General features: G+C 36.5%; 1 long non-coding RNA gene across 1 annotated transcript in view; it reads right to left on the bottom strand.

Moving 5' to 3' along the window:
• The window catches only part of LOC140533464 (uncharacterized), a 32,464-nt gene extending 19,504 nt beyond the window's left edge, over window positions 1–12,960 (bottom strand). Inside the window, exon 1 of the long non-coding RNA XR_011976929.1 lies at window positions 12,840–12,960. This is a non-coding gene — a long non-coding RNA (uncharacterized lncRNA). The remainder of the gene's footprint in view (window positions 1–12,839) is intronic.
• Between the last annotated feature and the right edge of the window lie 8,441 nt (window positions 12,961–21,401).

Raw genomic sequence — 21,401 nt, forward strand, 5'->3', positions numbered from 1 at the left:
TGGGGTAAGCTGTCTGACATAAAAGAGCCATGAAAATACCATATACTCTGGCTCTAGGAAGTTTTCCTGGATTCCCTTGAAACAACAAGGACCCTGCCATGCACAGGAGGGCCTGCTATACAGGTTCATTTATCTGCTTTTCTAAAAGGAAAGCAACTTTTGAGGGGTCAGTAATCACTTTAATCAAGCACATATATCATTCACTTAGTTCAGAGGAAAAAGTCAGCACCTTGAACTTCAGAGAGACCAACAGACAGGGCTTCCAACTGTCTGACTATAAGCAATACATACACCACAGATCAACAGACAGATCCAACCACACATGTACATAGTTACCAGGGAGAGAAGTACCAACATCTGGGTTTTCAAAGTCTGGGGGCTCTTTAGAGGCTTCCCAGGCCAAATAAACACTTCCAATGAGTACACCCCAAAGTAAAACCTCATCTCAGAGTATATATACACTTTTCAGAGCCAGAAGGCATCACAGTCCTTGAGAACCAGTGCCTCATTTGAAAATTAACAAAAGATGTGGGCCTCCCCTAATCAAGCTTCCCTTAATGGACAGGTCCATCAATAGGGGGGGAAGATCTTTAACTCTCATTAGCATTACACTCCTATCCACAAGTATGAGTTCATTCTCACTAAATTACCTTGTATTTGTTTATCTGAATGCTTGTCTTATTCCCACAGGAGAATCAAAGGTTGAGGGCAAGGACTGCTTTGCTGTTATCCTTGCTTTGCATAGTGTAAGCATGTTTGTTGAAATGCATTGGAACACTATTTTCTTGTGGGAATTCAAAATATTTTACATGTCTAAAAGAGCATCTTAGGATTTATGTAAAAGTTGTCACTTGACTGAGCCTTGAAGGAAACCAGGGAGGGTGGGGAGAGAGTGCATGGAAGGATAGCCATTGCAAAATCATGAAGTAAGAAGATAGAGTTCTGTGTGTGCAGAATATAGTATAAGGAGTATATTGGAAAGGTAGGAAGAAAAAAGAATGAAGGGGGGTGGAGCCAAGATGGCAGAGTAGAAAGACGCACATACACATAGCTCCAAACCCACAACCCATAGAACGGCTACAGAGAAGTAACTCATGGCGAATTCTGCACCCAGAGGCCACGGAACATTGGAGCGAGGGAGATTTCTATTCCAGAGAGACCTACAAACCTCTCGTGGGGGGGTCCTTCACGCTGCAGACTGGGTGCTGGGACTGGGAGCTGAGTGCAGCCCTGCCGCAGTCGCAGCACCGAGAGGAAAAGATCCGAGCGGGCTTGAGGGACGGGATCTCCAGGGGCCATGCGGGTCCCTCCACCCACAGAGGGACCTGCAAACCTCTCGCAAAAGGTGCATTGCGCTGCAGACGCGGAGCCCAGCCCAGACCTGCCGTGGCCGCAGCACCAAGAAAAGCAGATCCGAGCAGGCTTCAGGGATGGGATCTCCAGCAGCCACACAAGTCCCTCCACCCACAGGAGATGGGGGTTGGTGAGAGAGCCTCTTTGGCGGGTCGAGAGGGGAGTGGAGTACCCCCATAACTCAGGCCCCCCCGGGAGGTAGAAGCTGAGACGCGGCTGCAGACCAGAGCTCCCCAAGAGGGCAGGAGCCTGGATCCATTGTGGAAGGTCTGTGCATAAACCCCCTGAGGGAACTGAGCCTGAGAGGCGGCCCTGCCCCCAACCTGAGCACCTGAACTTAATCTCACACTGAATAGCAGCCCTGCCCCCGCCAAAAGCCCCAAGGTTGGAAGCAGCATTTGAATCTCAGACCCCAGACGCTGGCTGGGAGGATCAGGAGGTGAGGTGGGTGTGAGGAGAATACTCAGAGGTCAAGTCACTGCCTGGGAAAATGCCCAGAAAAGGAAAAAGAAATAAGACTATAGAAGGTTACTTTCTTGGTGAACAGGCATTTCCTCCCTTCCTTTCTGATGAAGAAGAACAATGCTTACCATCAGGCAAAGACACAGAAATCAAGGCTTCTGTGTCCCAGCCCACCCAATGGGCTCAGGCCATGGAAGAACTCAAAAAGAATTTTGAAAATCAAGTTAGAGAGATAGAGGAAAAGCTGGGAAGAGAAATGAGAGACATGAAGTCAAAGCATGAACAGCAGATCAGCTCCCTGCTAAAGGAGACCCAAAAAAAGGTTGAAGAAAATAACACCTTGAAAACTAGCCTAACTCAATTGGCAAAACTGGTTCAAAAAGCCAATGAGGAGAAGAATGCTTTCAAAAGCAGAATTAGCCAAATGGAAAAGGAGATTCAAAAGCTCACTGAAGAAAATAGTTCTTTCAAAATTAGAATGGCACAGATGGAGGCTAAGGACTTTATGAGAAAGCAAGAAATCACAGAACAAAGAGAGAAGAATGGAAAAATGGAAGATAATGTGAAATATCTCATTGGAAAAACAACTGACCTGGAAAATAGATCCAGGAGAGACAATTTAAAAATTATGGGACTACCTGAAAGCCATGATCAAAAGAAGAGCCTAGACATCATCTTTCATGAAATTATCAAGGAAAACTGCCCTGAGATTCTAGAACCAGAGGGCAAAATAAATATTCAAGGAATCCACAGAACACCGCCTGAAAGAGATCCAAAAAGAGAAACTCCTAGGAACATTGTGGCCAAACTCCAGAGTTCCCAGGTCAAGGAGAAAATATTGCAAGCAGCTAGAAAGAAACAATTCAAGTATCGTGGAAATACAATCAGGATAACACAAGATCTAGCAGCCTCTACATTAAGGGATCGAAGGGCATGGAATAGGATATTCCAGAACTCAAAGGAATTAGGACTAAAACCAAGAATCACCTACCCAGAAAAACTGACTATAATACTTCAGGGGAAAAAATGGTCTTTCAATGGAATAGAGGACTTTCAAGAATTCTTGATGAAAAGACCAGAGCTGAAAAGAAAATTTGACTTTCAGACACAAGAATGAAGAGAAGCATGAAAAGGTGAACAGGAAAGAGAAGTCATAAGGGACTTACTAAAGTTGAACTGTTTACATTTCTACATGGAAAGACAATATTTGTAACTCTTGAAACATTTCAGTATCTGGGTACTGGGTGGGATTACACACACACACATGCACACACGTACACATACATAGAGACAGAGTGCACAGAGTGAATTGAAGAGGATGGGATCATATCTTAAAAAAATGAAATCAAGCAGTGAGAGAGAAATATATTGGGAGGAGAAACGGAGAAATGGAATGGGGCAAATTATCTCTCATAAAAGAGGCAAGCAAAAGACTCATTAGTGGAGGGATAAAGAGGGGAGGTGAGAGAAAAACATGAAGTCTACTCTCATCACATTCCACTAAAGGAAAGAATAAAATGCACACTCATTTTGGTAGGAAAACCTATCTCACAATACAGGAAAGTGGGGGATAAGGGGACAAGCAGGGTGGGGGGGATGATAGAAGGGAGGGCATGGGGAGGAGGGTGCAATTCGAGGTCGACACTCGTGGGGAGGGATAGGATCAAAAGAGAATAGAAGTAATGGGGGACAGGGTAGGATGGAGGGAAATATAGTTAGTCCTATACAACACAACTATTATGGAAGTCATTTGCAAAACTACACAGATTTGGCCTATATTGAATTGCTTGCCTTCCAAAGGGAAGGGGTGGAGAGGGAGGGAGGTAAAGAAGTTGGAACTCAAAGTGTTAGGATCAACTGTCGAGTAATGTTCTTGCCACTAGGAAATAAGAAATACAGGTAAAGGGGTATAGAAAGCTATCTGGCCCTACAGGACAAAAGAGAAGACGGAGACAAGGGCAGAGAGGGATGATAGAAGAGAGAGCAGATTGGTCATAGGGGCAATTAGAATGCTTGGTATTTGGGGGTGGGGAGGGGATAAAAGGGGTGAAAATTTGTAACCTAAAATTTTGTGAAAATTAATGTTAAAAGTTAAATAAATAAATTCAATTAAAAAAAAAAGAATGAAAAGAAGTTTAAACCTGATCATTGCTACTGATGAAATTTTTGGTAGCAAAAATGTTTCTGGAGAAGTAGAGTTTCTGATATTTTTAAATTAGAATTTTGAAAGGAGTTTACCCTGTTCAAGTACTACTATTGAATTAATTTTATTTTAGGCTGAACACCTGTCTTTTGTCTGTCACTTACTTCAATATATTTGTCAATGTGTGTATTCCATGAGCTGACACAGATGGTAACCTCTCCATTTCTTTGTGTGTGGCTATGGCTGAGCAAGGATGGGGTAAGGGAAGATGGAGGAGGAACTCATCAAAACATTGATGACAACTTTATCTGAGTTTTTCAAAGGAGTTCCTTTGATAAAAGACATGCCATCCATTTCCAGGTACTTACTTCAATCCTTTCTGGCATCTTAAGGTCTGTATGAACATAACTTTCCATAATTCAGTGTTCATCCTTGAAGAACAATGAAGCACCAAAGCTATTCTTTTGTAGAAGAGAGGTATGTTTATCATGTCCAAAATATCAGTGCAGAATTATTTCCCTTAAAGTTGGTAGAGATCTCCATGTCAAGATATTAGAATGAATAAATCAAATTTTCAACTGACAATATATTTAGGTCATGTCTTCATCAAGGATTAAGTTGATCTTCCTGTTCTATATCTACCACATCCATTGTTAATACAACATAATGTCTTTTGACCCAGTGAGCCAGTTACTTAACCAATGATGTCACTGGAGCTAGGTAGTGCTTTGGATAGAATACTGGAATTTAAATCAGGAAGACCTGAGTTCAGATGTCTCCAAATTACAGATCCCTCCAAATTACTTAATAGTTGTGAGGCTTTTGTCAAGTCCCTTAACTGCTCCAGTCTCAGTTTCCTCACCTATAAAATGTGGATAATAATAGCACCTATCTCATAGGGTTGTTGTGAAGATCATATAAGATAATATATATAAATTGTTTGCAATCTTTAAACTACAATATAAAAGCTTGCTGTTTTGATATTACCATATATAATACATATGTGTATATGTACATATGTGCATATACAATATATATGGATATATATATACATATATATATCCATATATATATCCATATATATGGATATGGATATATATATATACATATATATATATCCATATATATATATACATATATATATATGTATACAAAAACAGAAATAAAATATTCATGGTAGTAGTTTTTGGGGTAACAAAAAATATAGAATCAAAGTTGTACCCATCAGCTGGATAGTATTAGAATAATAAATCAGGGTATGTGATGAATACAAGAAATCCTTTTGATAGATAAAAAATAAATTAAATTATCAAATGACTCAGAATGAATCAATTAATAAGCGTTTTAGGTACCGGGTATGCGGAAGGCACTATGATAGATACTGGGGATCCAAGAACAAAGTCAAAACAATTTCTACTCTCTATGAGTTTAATTCTAATGAGGGCATGTAACAAGTACATATAAAAATACAGCGTATTTATGAAACGAATAAATGCATCTATATGTGAATTAGGAGGTAAGATGGACATGTATTCTAGACAAAGACACAGTTAGAAGACTGAATATTGTAGGTCAGAAGGCCAGTTTGTCCATGTCTCGTTGTGTGAAAGCAAATGTAAAGTCAAATGGAAGGCAACGAGGTTCCATAGTGGACAGAGTGCTAGTCCTAGAGTTCGGGAAAGGCAGTTCAATTCCAGCCTCAGATACTTACTAATTGTGTGACTCTGGGCAAGCCAGTTTTCTTCGGTTTGCCTCCGTTTCCTCAACTTCAAAAAGAGGGTAATAATAGCACTTATCCACCAGAGATATTGTGAGGATAAAATGAGATGTTTGTAAAGTGCTTAGCACAATGCCTGGCACATAGTAGATGTTATAGAAATGCTTATTCCTTCCCTCCTAGTGAGGTTGGAAAGATAGCATGGGACCAAGTTTTATAGGTTGTGAAGAAAGCAGAACAAGGGGGCAAAAAATTACACATTGACTATAGTAATGCAAAATAAAGCCATAACTGAGTAATAACCAACCATAGCCCCAGAGGGAAGAGGAAATGTGTTTTCCTCCTTTAATTAGAGAACTGAAGGACTATAGGTAGGGAGCATTGTATTTTCTGCCAGCCATAGTCACTGACTCAGTTTCACTTAACTGCTTTTCTTGTTCACAATGTAAGTCCATTGGATGGTAGGAGTATTTCTGGAAATGGCTATGTTGTGAAGAAAATTAATTAAAAAAGACCTATACGTTATTTTAAAAAATCAAAACCAAGTAATTCTAACACTTTTCTATTGAAGGGAATAAGTAAGAATAATCAGAACATGACTATAGAATACTACAAAGACCAAGAAAGATTATCTTGGTGTTCTCCAACTTTAGGCCAGGGGCAGGAAGCCTATAGCCCTATTTAACTCTTGACTTCATTTCACCTAGGTAATATCCAACATGGTGGGATCTCTTTGTTCTGGATAGTTTTTGTTTTGTAGGACAGGATTGGGGGGAGGTAGGTGGGGTAGAACTTAGAAAAAATTTCACATAGAAACTCCCCCATCTCCCTTTTCCATTCCTTTACTCCCCATCATGCTACCTTCTCTTCAAAGGCATGCTAGTAAGTATTCAACAACCAGTACTCCAGAAAAAAGAGACGCAGACATACATTTTAAGTTTAATCTAAATTACTAAAATTTTCTCCATCACTTTCTTAAGTCTAGACAATAACCAAAACAGTAAATCAAGCTCTAATTTGTCTAATTTGAGGGGCAAGTGTTCAAAGTGATCATTTAACCATACACATACATGCTTAAACTCAAATCACTCATTGACTGGCCAACTGTAAGTCACAGAACAAGCTCCACTTGGTCATTGTTTGGGCCCTAACTGCCTTTGAATGAATATAAATATCAATTGCTTCTGTTTTGTCCAGAAACCCCAAGGGTCTTTCCCTCCCAGATTTATTTTTTTTCTTTTTTCTGACAAGGTAAAGAGGTCATTCTCTGTCATTTCTCACCTAACCTCAGTTACTGAATGGTTGTTGACTTAGTCAAATTGAGACCTGTTAAAGTTCTTAGCTTAAAAAAGCTAAGGTCTCCCACTGCATCGTGGGCCACTTCTAGTTGTCCTGAACTACATCTTGCCAATGGACCCAGATGGTTCTAGAAGAGAAAGTCAAGTTGGTGACTTTGCAGAGCCCCCTCTCACTTAAATCTAATTTATTTGCATGTCATGGCATCATTTCCCTGGCATCATGGTTCTCTTAGAGAATGAAGGACAAGTAAGAGTAACGACAACAATCGCTACTAGGTCTGTATCCCAAAGAGATTAAAAACACAAACAAAAAGGAAAAGGATCTATATGTACAAAAATATTTGTAACAGTTTTTTGTGGTGACACAGAATTGGAAATAGAGATCATGCCCGTTAACTGAGGAATGACTGAACAAGTTTTGGTATATGATTGTGATGGAATACGATTGTGCTGTAAGAAAAGATAAGCAGGATGCTTTCAGAAAAACTTGGAAAGTCTTACCTGAACTGATGCAAAGTGAATTGAGCAGAGCCAAGAGAACACTGTGCACAGTAACAGTAATATTGTGTGATGATCAACTGTGAATGGCTTAGCTATGCTTAACAATGCAAAGATCCAAGACAATTTTAAAGCACTGAATAAAAAATGCTATCCATCTCCAGACAGAGAAGTGATGGAGTCAGAATATAGATCAAAGTATGCTATTTTTAAATTATCTTTGTGTGTGTGTGCATGTTTTTAGGGAGAGATCTGTGTTTGCTTTCACAGCTTGGTTAATATGGAAATTCATTTTGCACGATTGTTATGTATATATAACCTTTATTAAATGGCTTGCTTTCTCAATCAGGGAGAAGTGAGGGAGGGAGAGAGAGAATTTAGAACTCAAAATTATAAAATATATGAATAAAACCATTTTATATGTAATTGGAAAAATAAAATTAAAATAAAAGCAAAACAAAGAAAGAAAACAAAGCAACTGACTTCTGTTAATAGATGCAATTCCTTCAACTATACATGTCTAATGGACATCTTTCCCCTTTGAGAATCTTTAAAGGCTCCTTATTTTTTATATTACACAGTCCAAAATTTTATTAATTTTTCATTCATGTCCCATCACGACTTGATGCCTTTTTGACATTCTCCCCCATTGATTCATGGTATAATGAAAAGAATACTGTTTTGATCATTAGAAAACCTGAGTTCTAGTCCTAACTACATCTACCTAGCTATATTCCTTGTTCTGTAACTCACACAAGCTCTGTGGAATACAATTTCATCATCTGTAAAATAAAGAATTCTAATTAGTAGGAATGCAGCATCCCTTCTTGCTAAATAAAATTCTATAAGACTCTAGTAAACTACTTCCATCTATGAAACCTCTGATCCAACCTACCTGTTCAGTGTATTATCTCTGGACAAAACTAATTACTGCTTTTGTTTAGAGGCAGAAAAGTAGTGCAGTGAGTATAGTGCTGGACCTGAAGTCAGGAAAACTTGAATTTGAATCCAATATCAGGAACTTAAAAGCTCTGTGAACCTGGACAAGTCACTTAACCTTTATCTGTCTCAATTTCTTCATGTAACACTGGTGTAATAATGGCACCTACATCTTAGAATTATTGTGATATATTAAAGGAAATAATATTTGTAAAGCACTTTGTAAACCTTAAAGCCCTCTGGCTTTTATTTGTACAAAACAGGTTTTCTTGCTATTTATCACAGACAGCACTGCATCTCTCATCTTCATTCCTTTGCAAAGGTTGTCCAAAATGGCTGGAAAGCACTGCTCTCCTTGAATGTTTAGAATCCCTTAGTTCCATCAAGGACTACCTTCTACATGAGACCTTCCTGATCATCTGAGTTTTTACTGCTCCCGTAACCTCCCCAATTCTTTACAGAACACACATATGTATACATATTCATAGGCACACAAGTACAGACACATGTGTGTATATATGTATGCATGTATGTGTGTATATACATGCATATGGGGCAGCTAGGTGACACAATGAATAAAGCATCGGGCTCAGAGTTAGGAAGACTCATCTTCATGAGTTCAAATCCAGGTTCAGACACTTACTAGTTATGTGAGTGAGTCACTTAACCCTATTTGCATCAGTTCCTCATCTGTAAAAATGAACTAGAGAAATGGCAAACGACCCCAGTATCCTTGCCAAGAAAATCCTAGAATGAGGTCACGAAGAGTCAGATGCAACTGAAATAACCAAGCAATAACATACATTCATGTATGTACACAAACACACACATGCATATCTATCAATGAGGTATGTAACTATAAAATACTCACTCATAAACATACTGTCTCTTTCTCCAGATAGAATGGTATTTGCTTGAAGGCAGAAACTTTCATTTTGTCTGTATTTCTCAGGCATTTAGCATAGTTCTAAGTGTATAGTAGATGCTTAATACATGTTTGCTGATTAATTAATTGATTGATTTCCACTCCCCCCCCCCCCACACACATATTTTCAAAATGCCTTTACCTCTGCTCCACTCTGTGGAGTTCTGTTTCCTTTAAAGACCCAGCCCTGCATCCTGCCCCTTCTCCAAACACCCCTGGCTTCAGTGATCACTCCTTCCTCTTAACTCCTTATTAATAACTTAATGTTCACTATTGTTTATTTCATTAGAGAACAAGAACTACTTCTATTTTTACTTGTATTCCCAAAACATAGCACTATTCCTGGATTATAGATAACACAATAAATTTGTGTCAATTTATGGTGAATTTATATGTGAAAAAATTCTTTAGAACTGGACTATAAAACTCTTAATCAAGGACAATGTTTTAAAAAATCGGATCACCTGTACCTAATACAATGCCCTGAACATGTACATATCCATATATTCTTTGGATTTTCCTTTGAACTTTTTTTCTATTATGATAAAACCATGGAGAACTTTTTAGTCATATTTTTCATTTCATTTTGCAGAATCAGTGTTTTATGTATATTACTTTCCCTTATTCCTTTATTATGATCATAGCATAATTTTAAAATCTAGTTTTCTCTCTCTCTTTCCTTGCCCTACCTTCCTACTCTCCATCCCCTGCATTTTTCAACCTGTGCTGGACCTGGATTCAGAAAGACCTGAATGCAGATTCAGTCCTAGACTCTTTTTGTGGCACTGGACAAATCACTTTATCTCTTTTTGTTTGAGTTTCCTTGACTGTAGTAGGAGGATAATAATAGCACTTACCTATTAGGATTGTCATAAGGATAAAAGGAGATGATATCTGTAAAGTGTTCTGTAAACCTCACAATGGTATATAAATGCTAATAACTATTAGCTCAGTAGAAGCTAAGGTAAATGTAGATTATTTAGATTTTTGTCCTAGTTCCCATGTAGCCCAGCCAGCAAGAAAACTGATTTTTGGTACTAGTGCTCACATTCAAGACTGCTTTGATACATATTTAAAACACAGGTATATGTCTCCTTAACTGGAAGCAACAATAAAGAAAATATTAAGGTCTTGATGTCTTTGCTTTTGAAAAGTGACATGTCACCTTCAGATTACTCAACCTCAGTCACTGTCTCTATCTCATGACTATTTTTGAATGACTCATCCTCCCCCTCCCTCTTGTACTTTATTGCTGTTGCTTTTTTCTATCTTTATATGACTCCTTTCCTTTTCTTTAAAGAACTGATGCGTACGTCTGCATATACACTGAATCATAGAACTTTAGAAATGGGAAAGAAATTAGAGACCTCCTTGTCCAACTCCTACATTTTACAGATGGAGTATTGAGGCTCAGCAAGGTTGCGATTTACCCTTCACTTAATTCGGCTAGTTGGTGGAAGGAATGAAAATGGGAACTGGTTCCAATTATGCTACTAAGTTGATTTTAGCAACCTTGAAATCCTTGCTGTGAGTGATTAGAAAACAAAAATAAACATTTGTTAACCGCATATTACATGCTAGATATTGTGCTAAGTTTTTACAAATATTGTCTCATTTGATCCTCATAACAATCCTGGGAGGCAGATGCTTTGATTATCCTCATGTGACAATTAAGGAAACTGAGATAGAAAGAGGTTAAGTGACTGTCCCAGAGTCATATAGTTAGTAAATATCTGAGAAAGCCTAGATCACATTTTCTCTTTGGAGAGGCAAATAAAAGATTGCAGCCTTCATTTCTGAGGGAAGTATCAACATATCCTCAGAGCCACAAGGAAAAATAAAATCATGTCATCCTATTCCCCTTTAAATACACTGTGTAACCCCATTTTTGGCCCTAACTACAAAGGCAGTAAGTTGAAAGCCTTGGAGTAAGCACAACCAATTTGTTAGCTGGACAGTTCACCCAACAGCACCAAGTTCCAGGATCAGCCTCTGACTTTAAACAGGAAAGGACTTGTGGGAAGAAGAGGAAAAGGCAGGCACCAAGACCTCCAGTGCCTGCTGGGAGAAAACATCAGAGCTTCCAGAGATAGCTCCAAGATGAGGAGAGTGATGGCCCAAGTCAGGGAACAACAGAGAGTTTTTTAAGTTTGATCTATGGGATTCTATGAGTCTGCAGTGCTGACTAAAAAGAGATCACTTTTCTTCTCAGTCAAAGTCATAGGGCAGTTGGCATTGGGGATGTCCCTACACAGAGGTCACTTTGAAAGGAGAACATTTTTCTCCTCTCTCCTTTACCTTAGTATATTTTGGAGATGGATCATCATGAAACTGTGACCAATCCTCTTTGGTACAGGATCACTACCCTGCTGCCCCACTGCCACATCTAAGGTTGCACAGGACCCAGTGGATGAACCAAGAAATCTTGGATGTGAACATCCTTTAGTTAGGAGCCAGATGGAAAGTTCCATAGGTTTGCCCCTGGTACATCTATATTTCAGGCCAGATGGATGGCATTGTTTCCCTTTCTCATCCAGCTTCTCTTGCCATCTCCTATGTTCAGAATAGACTTTCCTCAGACCTACCCTTAACCTACTGCCATAACCTCCATCTTTTAAAGGCTCTTCTTTCCTTTCCCACTTCTCATCCTTTAGTTGAAATTGAGCTTTCTCTCCTCAAAATTTCTCTCATTTTGTCCAAATTTCTCTTTTGCACTTATGTCCTTGAATCATAGTTATTTGTGTAGTCTGTTCCTTCATGGCCCCCTCAACATACCTCATTAGACTATAAGGTCATTCAGAGCAAAGTTCACGGTGTGCATATACTCTATAACTACATATATGTATATATAGTATATGCATGTGGATAATATAGATGAAAGTATATGTATATCATATGTATGTGCATAATGTATGCACATCTGTGATATATAATATAATATGCAATACAATACATATATATTTGTGTATATGTGATATACATGTATATTATATATTGCAATATAGTATATATGTAGTATATAAGTGCAGATACCTAGGCCTTAATCAGCTCTAAGACTTAATGAGTAGGTTTTTGACAAATGTTTGTTAACTTTGTTGTTTTTTGTCTGTTCAATGAATGTATTTATTCTCTGTGGAGTATGTGAGGTAGAATGCTTTGGAAAGGCTTTTTATTTACTTGTTCATTCAATCAAGATGTCTTAAATACTTGCTATGAAGGAACCATGCTAGGCCCTGTGGGGGAAAGAAACACTGTCCATTAATTTAGCGTATAATTCTTTTTCTGGGCGTATATATTGAAGCTCAAGCTAGAAGGTACAAGGGAAAACTAGTTTGTTTGTTTTTTTGACCTTTTAAGAGCAGTGCTCTCTTATCTGGAATAGGATTTGGAAGACACCTTTGATATTGCTAAAAGAAATTCATGGAAAGATAATGAATCGAAGGAACAAAGGCTCAGTGGCAAAAATGCACATGATTCATGCAGAAGTTCAGTTAAGAGATTTACCTGGAGTATGCAGACTGTGGTTCAGAATTTGAAAGAAGTATGGTCTAAAATGACATTAATACTGGATATGAAGACAGAAACATTTGTTTTCAGATTCTTTTCTCTGCTCCGTTCCTCAGTTTTCTTGTCTGTAAGAAAAAAGGAGCAGGACTTGGTAAGCTCCAAGTACCTTCCTACTCAAAATGCTTTTGTCCTATGCTCTTTGTGTGTGCGCAAAGGGTTCCCTTTGGGGAAGATTCTTATTAGGAATACCTCTGACCAGGTGGGAACATAGATCCTGAAAGAGACCAACCCATTTTTACAGAAAAGATAAGACTATTGTTTTCAATTTGTAGCATAAGTGAGTTACTGGATTTCTACTTATTTCACACTTACAAAAATGTTGTATCAATTTCTACCTTAGACCAAAATTTTAACCTAGAGACAAGTCTTTGCACTTAGTCAAGTAAATAACTTCCTTGATAGTGTGATTTCAGGTTTCTCCTGAGGAAGAATAGAACTCTTTTTCTAAGTAAAGGGCATTACACGATATTTTTTACTATGGGGGCTTCTTTTAATTAATTATCCAAAAGCTTTGATCTCTGTTAAAAATACTGTCATGTATTTGTCAGACATAGGTGACTCTATTCTTGTGGGGGAAGGAAACATTCTGAAAAATACCATGATCCCAGTCTGAGGTAAGCAAAAAAGAAAGAAAGAAAATTAACCTAAATTGCTACCTGCTTACTTGTGGCTAAAAAGTTGTTCCTGACTGAATCCACATGCCTATACCTCCTGTGGATCTGCCTATGAGTTCTACTCTCATTCCATTTGAGTCTACTTCTGTTTTGGGGGCACTGCACCCACAGCAGTCATTGACTGAGCCTCTTCTCAGCCCTTTATTATTTTCCCTTCTCCCCAAAGCTTCATAGCAAAAACCAGAAATATTAACTGCTGAGGAAATCCCTAGAAGACACATAATGTGCACCTGGCACTCGGTGGAAGGAAAGACTGGGTATTTCCCAGTGCAAGAAGCCATAAAACCCAGGAACCTTAAATAGTATAAGATACTGACTTCAATATCCCTGATTCCACTGAGGAAAACAAGAAAATAAATGAGAAATCACCACAGTATGCTCAGGTCCTTTGTAATAGTAGGAGGACTTTCATACAAGAATTATACAATGGTTTAAATGATTTGGGGACTGAATTGATAACAGTTGATTGAATTAACAAAATCAAATTATCATTTGGATATTATATATAAATCACAATCAATAGAATGCTATTAGCACATGTTTTCATGAGGCATCTTTAGGGATCTCTTGAAAAAAATCATTACAGTTTGTCATCTAACTGGTGATTGTGCCAAAGTGAATTTAAGGAAACTAAGTTTTTGGGGATGTTTTTCTGCTCTAGGAGTTAAGTTGGGAGTGCAGCTGCTAAACGAAACCCAGGAACTATACAAACAAAATTATAAAAAAAATATCTTTTTATACAAATAAAATTCCATCTAAATAATTGGAGAAATACTAATTATTCCTGGATAGGCAGTGCCAATATAATAAACATGACACCATGCCATACCAATCAAAATGTAATTTTTTAAGAATTAGAAAAATAACAGAAATCATTGAGAAAACAAAAAAGAATATCAAAAGAAATAATGAAAAATAATGTAAAAGAAGGAGGTTCAGCAGTACCAGACCTTAAACTACATAGGTAGTATTTTTCAAAACTGTCTGCTACTGTCTAAGACATAGAAAGGTAGATCAACAGAATAGAGTAGATATACAATTTACAACAGCAAATGAGCATAATAACTATGTATTTTACAAGTATAAATACAAGATATTGGGATAAGATTTCATAATTTGGCAAAAAATTGTTGGGAAAACTGAAAAGTGCTACAACAGAAACTGGGCATAGACCAATTTCTTACACAATTTACCAAGAATAAGTCAAAAATGAATACATGACCTAGAACTAAAGAAAGATTTTATAAGAAAATTAGAACACAGAACATTACTTATCAGACTTAAAGATAGGTGTACTATTTATGAATAAACAAGAGAGAGCAAAGTTAGGTATAAAATGAATAATTTTGATAACATTAAATTATACATGCTTTTGTACAAATGCAGTCAGATATAAAACTGGGGAAAATTTAAAGAGAGTTTATCAGATTAAGGTTTCATATCTAAAATATAAAAAGAACTTTCACAAATCTTTAAGAATATGAGTAATCATTCTGCAATTCAAAACAGTAAAAGGATATGAACAGGTAGTTTTCCAACCAAAAAAATCAAAACAATTCGATATCATTTTATACCTACCAGACTGGTAAAAATGATAGAAAGGGAAAGTGACATATTGGAGGGAATGTGGAAAAACTGGAACACTAATTCATTCTTGATGAAATTATGAACTGATCTAACCATTCTGGAAAGCAATCTGGAATTATACTCATAGAGTTTTTAAACTACCTATGCCCTGTGACCCAACAATACCACTATTTGGTTTATTTCCAAAGATGATTTGGGAAGAAGGAAAAGAATTTATGTTTGTAGAAGCTCTCTTATTAGTGGCAAAGAACTGGAAATTGCAGGATGCCCATTAATTGGGGGATGGCTAAATAAGTTGTGATATATGATTGTGATGGAATGTTACTGTGCTATAAGAAATGATGAGCAAACTGATTGCAGAAAAACATAGTAAGGGAGGAGGGGGAAGAGTCAAGATGGTGGAAGCTAAGAAGTAGCCTGAGCTCTCTGCAGTTTCCTTTGGAAACAACATCAAATCAAGCCTGTAAATGGATTCTGGAGCAACAGAACCCACAAAAAGATGGAGTAAAAACCATTTTCCATTTTAAGATAACTTAAAAGGACTTTAGGAAAGGTCTGTCTTATTTAGATAAAGGAGGAGCACAGCCCAGCACAGATGATGTCTGGGCAAGCCAGTAGGAAGCTCTTACATTTCAACAGCTGAAGCCCCTTGGTCATCCTAGCTCATCAGGCCATTAGTGAGACCTCCAGAACAGAAGGCAAATTGTCAGCCCTGGAGCCCCAGCACAACAAGGGTGACTAAGTTAGGCCATCCCTACTGCAATGGGTATGTTGCAAGTGCCTGAGGCCTTGGTGGGGAAAACCAATGACCAAGGTCCCTTGGTACCCAGCATAAAAAGCTTGAAATAGTGCCCCCTTTCCCCCATAAGCAGAGCTCAATTTTAAAAATCATGAAATAGGCTGAGAAATGAGTAAAAACAGAAGAGATCCCTGACCATAGAAAGATACTATGGTGACAGGGAAGTTCAAAACACATACTCAGGAGAGGACAACATCAAAATGTTTAATGTGAAGCCTTAAAGGGGAATATGAATTGATCTGAAGCCAAAAAAGTCTTCTTGGAAGAGCTCAAAAATTATCTTAAAATTCAAGTAAAAGAGGTAGAATAAAATTGGGAAAATAAATGAGAGTTATGCGAGAGAATTATAAAAAAAAAAGATTCCAATTGGAAAAGGAAGCAAAAAAACTGTCTGAAGAAAACAACTGCTTAAAAAAATACATTTGGCCAAATTGGAAAGAAAAATCCAGGGATATGAACTCCTTTAAAAGTAGAACTGTCCCAGTGGAAAAGGAGGTACAAAAGCTAATTGAAGATAATAATTACTTAAAAGTTAGAGTTGGGGAAGTGGAAGCTAATGACTCTAAAAAACAGCAAGAATCAGTCAAACAAAATAAAAAGAATAGAAGAATGAATCAATAAAAGAAAATATAAAATGTTTTGTTTGAAAAACAAGTGACCTGGAAAATAGATTCAGGAGAGATAATTTAAGAATTATTAGACTAACTGAAGGCTATGATAGAAAAAGGAGCCTGGACAGCATCTTTCAAGAAATCATCAAGGAAAAATGCCCTGATATCCTAGAACCAAAGGATAAAATAGTAATTAAAAGGATCCACTTATCACCTCCTCAAAGAGGTCCCAAAATGAAAACTCTGAGGAATATTGTAGCCAAAGTCCAGAATTATCAGATCAAAGATAAAACACTGTAAGCAGCCATAAAGAAATAATTCAAATATCAAGGAGGCACATTCAGGATGTGCAGCTTCTACATTAAAGGATAAGAGGGCTTGGCATATGATATTCTAGAATGCAAAAGGGCTTGGCTTATAACAAAGAATCAACCATCCAGAAAAAACTGAGCATAATCTTTCAGAGGAAAATATGGACATTCAATGAAATAGAGGACTTCCAAATTTTCATGATGAAAAGACCAGAGCTGTGCAGAAAATTCGATCTTCAAATACAAGACTCAAGAGAAGCATATAAAGATAAACAGAAAAAAATACATTTTTAATAAGATTTAAACTGTTTTCCTTACACAAGAAGATGATACTTGTAACCCTTGAGAACTGCATCTCCGTTAGAGCAATTAGAAGGAATACACAAAGTCAGAGGTTATAGGTATAACCTCATTGTTGTGATTATTTAAAGGATTGTACTTGGAGAAGAGGAAAGACAGAGGCAGAATAGGGTAAATTACATCACATGAAACTCAAAAGACCTATTACAGTAGAGGGAAAGAGGAGAGGAGGTGAGCATTGTTTGAACTTTACTCTTATCAGATTTGGCTTGAAGAGGGAATAATACACACTCAGTCAGGTATAGAAATTTATCTTACCCTATAGGGAAGGAGGGGAAAGGGGAAAGAAAATCATGGAAATACTTACATGAAATTATGAAGAGTAAAATGAGCAAAACCAAGAAAACATTGTATATAGTAACAACAATATTGTTTTAAGAGTGACTTTGAGTGAATAAGTTATTTTGACTATTATAAATGCCTAAATTAACTATAAAGGACATATAAAGAAAGACACTACCTGCATACAGAGAAAGAACTGATAAATAGAAGTTTGTATAGAACAATTATATATATATGTATATATGCGTGTGTGTCTAATGATAGCCATTTATAGGTCAGAGAGTGAGGAGAAGAAAAAAAGGGAAAAAAGAAATTTACATAACAATTTAGTATATTTGAAAGGAATAGCAAGTTGTGCTTAGTAGATTTTAAGTTTCATGTGCAATCATCTTTTTATTGTATTATGTTATGGAAATTCTTGTTTTATTCCCTAAATTTAAAAAATTGAAAATAAGAGACTGCAAAGATAAGAAGGCAGCAGGTTATGAAGGTCTTCAAAAGCCAAACAGAATATTTATATTTGATACTGGAGGTAAGGGGGAAATCCTATTAGATTAGCAGTATTGATTTATAGGGGCTAAGTGAGGCAAAGACTTTGATAAGAATTAAATTAACATTAATTAATATAGGCTTGGTAATACTTTGGTCCGTTAGACAGATTGGGATTAAAAGAGAAGCTAATGTTTAAATGGTTAGAACACTAGACAAGAAATGGAAAGATATGGATTGTACCTTCAACTTTGTGGGTTATTTATATTTCAGATTTCCCAGAATCAAAATAAAAATATTGATGTGCACCACAGCTTTACCTGCTTTATATTAATGTTCTGAGATGCTCCATATGGAACCTTTATTTTCATCCAATAGAAATCTGTGAGGATAAATAAGATTTCTGAAATGTGTTCAGAAATGTTTTATCACTTCAAGCTGTTATTATTGCTGTTATTATCTCTTGAGTCTAGGGACTTTTTTTCTTATTCTAAATTATACAAATATTTTCAAGAAACATAGTGATGAGTTCAGTCCTAACATATAGTTCTATGTGGCCAAAATTCTCTTTTTCTTTTTAAGATACTTGACCTTGAAAATTATGTGCAACTAACTCCTTGATAGCCTGACTGATATTTATTAGGATCACAGATTTAGAATAAACCTTAATGTCCATAAGTTTGCAACAAAGTTTAATGAATTATTTGTATGCTGGTAAGTTTCTGTAGCTGTATGTAGAGTAAAATTCTAGTAAAATTTCAAGACTTTATCATTTTAATGTTGTCTCAAATATAATTTCATTTAACCCTTATTTCATTCCTTTAGAGAAAAGCTGTTTTCTTAAACTATATGCTTTCTTTTTGTGGTCTTGTTTCTTGTGGTTGGGAGGATAGGAAGTTAAGGAGAAGAATGTTTTTTCCAATATTTAATTTTCCCCTCAGTTACTCTTGAGAATGCTGTGCAATTGTTCTTTGTCCAATTTCACTGTACACAAGCAGCCTAATCTTAATCTATTTCCTTTCTCCTTCCACCACAATATGCTATTGTACATAAAGTCTTCATAGTTGAGGTCACCTGCAGCCTTGAGCAATTTGAACGTCATCAAAAATTATACCACTCCTAAAATATCACCACTAATCACTCTGAATGCCTGAAATTCTCACCATTAACAAATATTTTCAGGAGTCCAGAGCCACATTCCTTATTATTGTTTTCCTGAGCTAAAGACTTATTTTGTAAAGTCAACACATGAGCACTAATGAATTAACCTGCATATCTTACAACTTCTCTGTTAGACAGCAGTTTTCAAATCTCAATTCTATGCTCTGATTTTTTAGGATCAGCAATATCTTGCTCATTTTTACAAATAGAATCAAGTCAGTTAGCACAGAAAGGGAAAGAGCAGAAAAGAACATACTATCAATACTATTACTATTGCTACATTACTATATCCATCAATCAATAAGCATTTAATAAAGACCTACTATGTACCAGTACCTACCATGCACTGTACTAGTTGAAGATACAATGACAAAAATGAAATGGCCTCTACCCTCAAAGAGAATATATTCTATTGGTGAACATTGTGCTCTATTGTATTCATTTTTAATGCTTCAACAAGCCTCTTATCTTTCTTTTCTTTTTCTTTTGGCCTGTCAGTAGCTCCCCCTTTCAAAAACCTACTGCCCAAGTGAAAAAAGAAAAACACAACTCTTCTAACAAATAAACATATTGAGACTACTACTATGTTATAAGAAATGATGAGCTGGTTGATGTTAGAAAAACATGGAAAGGTTTGTACGAAATAATGAAAAATGAAATGAGCAGTAGAAAGTTGTACATAGTAACAGAAGTATTGTCTTAAGAATTACTTTGAATGGCTAATACATCTTCAGTATCATAAATATTCAAACCACCTGCAAAGGACCTACACAGGAGGTTGCTATAATGTAGTAGAAGTGCATATAGTATGATCTTACATATATGGTTTTACATATAGATAGAGAGACAGACAGAGACAGAGAGAGAGAGAGAGAGAGAGAGAAAGGCTTATATTTGAGTGTAGCCTTACCTAGGGTAATATTGGGGAGTGAGGGAAAGAGAAAAAAAATACACAGCACAGAACAATAGAAAATTAGAAGGAAGCAAAGAATGGCAGGGTAACATTGAAAACAATATGTAGTATTTACTATTTAGTTTTTTTAAGTAAACAGTCTGAAATGAAAATTCATGGTTTTATATTAAATCTTCTCTATGTTGTACACATGGAAAACTTTTATACCCTTTGTTTTTAAGTTAAAGTGAATGCAATATTTTTAAAAGATCAAATTACATAGATTTGTGGAGAATTTAAATGCAAATGATATCAATAAAATTCTCATATCAATTAAAAAATAAATAAGCATAGTCAAGCAAAATAGATTTATGTATTTGCCATTTCTAAACACATCCCATTCTATACATTGAATCCATCACTCCTCTTTCAGGAGGTGGATAGCATGTTTCATCCTCTGGAGGCATGATTAGTTATTACTAATATCAGAATTCTTCAGTCTTTCAAAATTCTTCTTATTTAAAATATCATTGTTAATGTATAAATTATTTTCCTGTTCTGTTCACTTCACTCTGTATCAGTTCTTACACATTTTGCCAGGTGTCTCTATAACCCTCTCTTTCATTGCTTCTTGCTTTTTCATCTATTTTTAATTGGGTTTAAGTCAAATGGAAAAACAAAACAAAAAACTTATTAAGTGCCTGTTATGTACTAGTATTTGAGATCAAAGGAAAGGCAAAACTAGCACCTACTCTTAGGGAGTTCACATTCTAGTGTAAGAGACAACATATAATTAACTAGGTATATTACTCTATGCCAAACTATTATTACATATTGACAAACTATATATAGAACAAATGGAAGGTGATTTCAGAGAACACATTAGCAGCAGGAGAGGAGCAGAGAAAGATTTAAGCAAGAGGCAGAGGTAAGGAAGAAGAATATTGCAGACATAAGGGACAAACAGTACAAAGAGACAGAGTTGGGAGACTGTTGTGTTTAAGATCAGAAAGAAGGTTCGTGTTGCTATGTCATGTAGCACATGTAGGGAAGTGAAGATAAGAAGGTTGAAAATACAGGAAGGGGGCAGATTATGAAAGGCTTTACAAATGATCTTGGAGGTGATAAGGAGGCATTGGTGTTTACTGAGTGTGTGTGTGAGTGTGTGTGTATGTGTGTGTGCGTGTGTGTGTGTGTGTGACATAATCAGGCCAATGTTTTAGAAATATCACTTTGAAAACTGAGTAGAAAAAGATTGGAGTCAGTAGAGATTGAGTCAAGGAGACCAATGAGAAAGCTACTGAAATATTCAGGGTATGGTATGGAAGATCTG

The sequence above is a fragment of the Notamacropus eugenii genome, chromosome 3 (assembly GCF_028372415.1).
Source record: "Notamacropus eugenii isolate mMacEug1 chromosome 3, mMacEug1.pri_v2, whole genome shotgun sequence".
In the NCBI taxonomy this organism is placed as follows: domain Eukaryota; kingdom Metazoa; phylum Chordata; class Mammalia; order Diprotodontia; family Macropodidae; genus Notamacropus; species Notamacropus eugenii.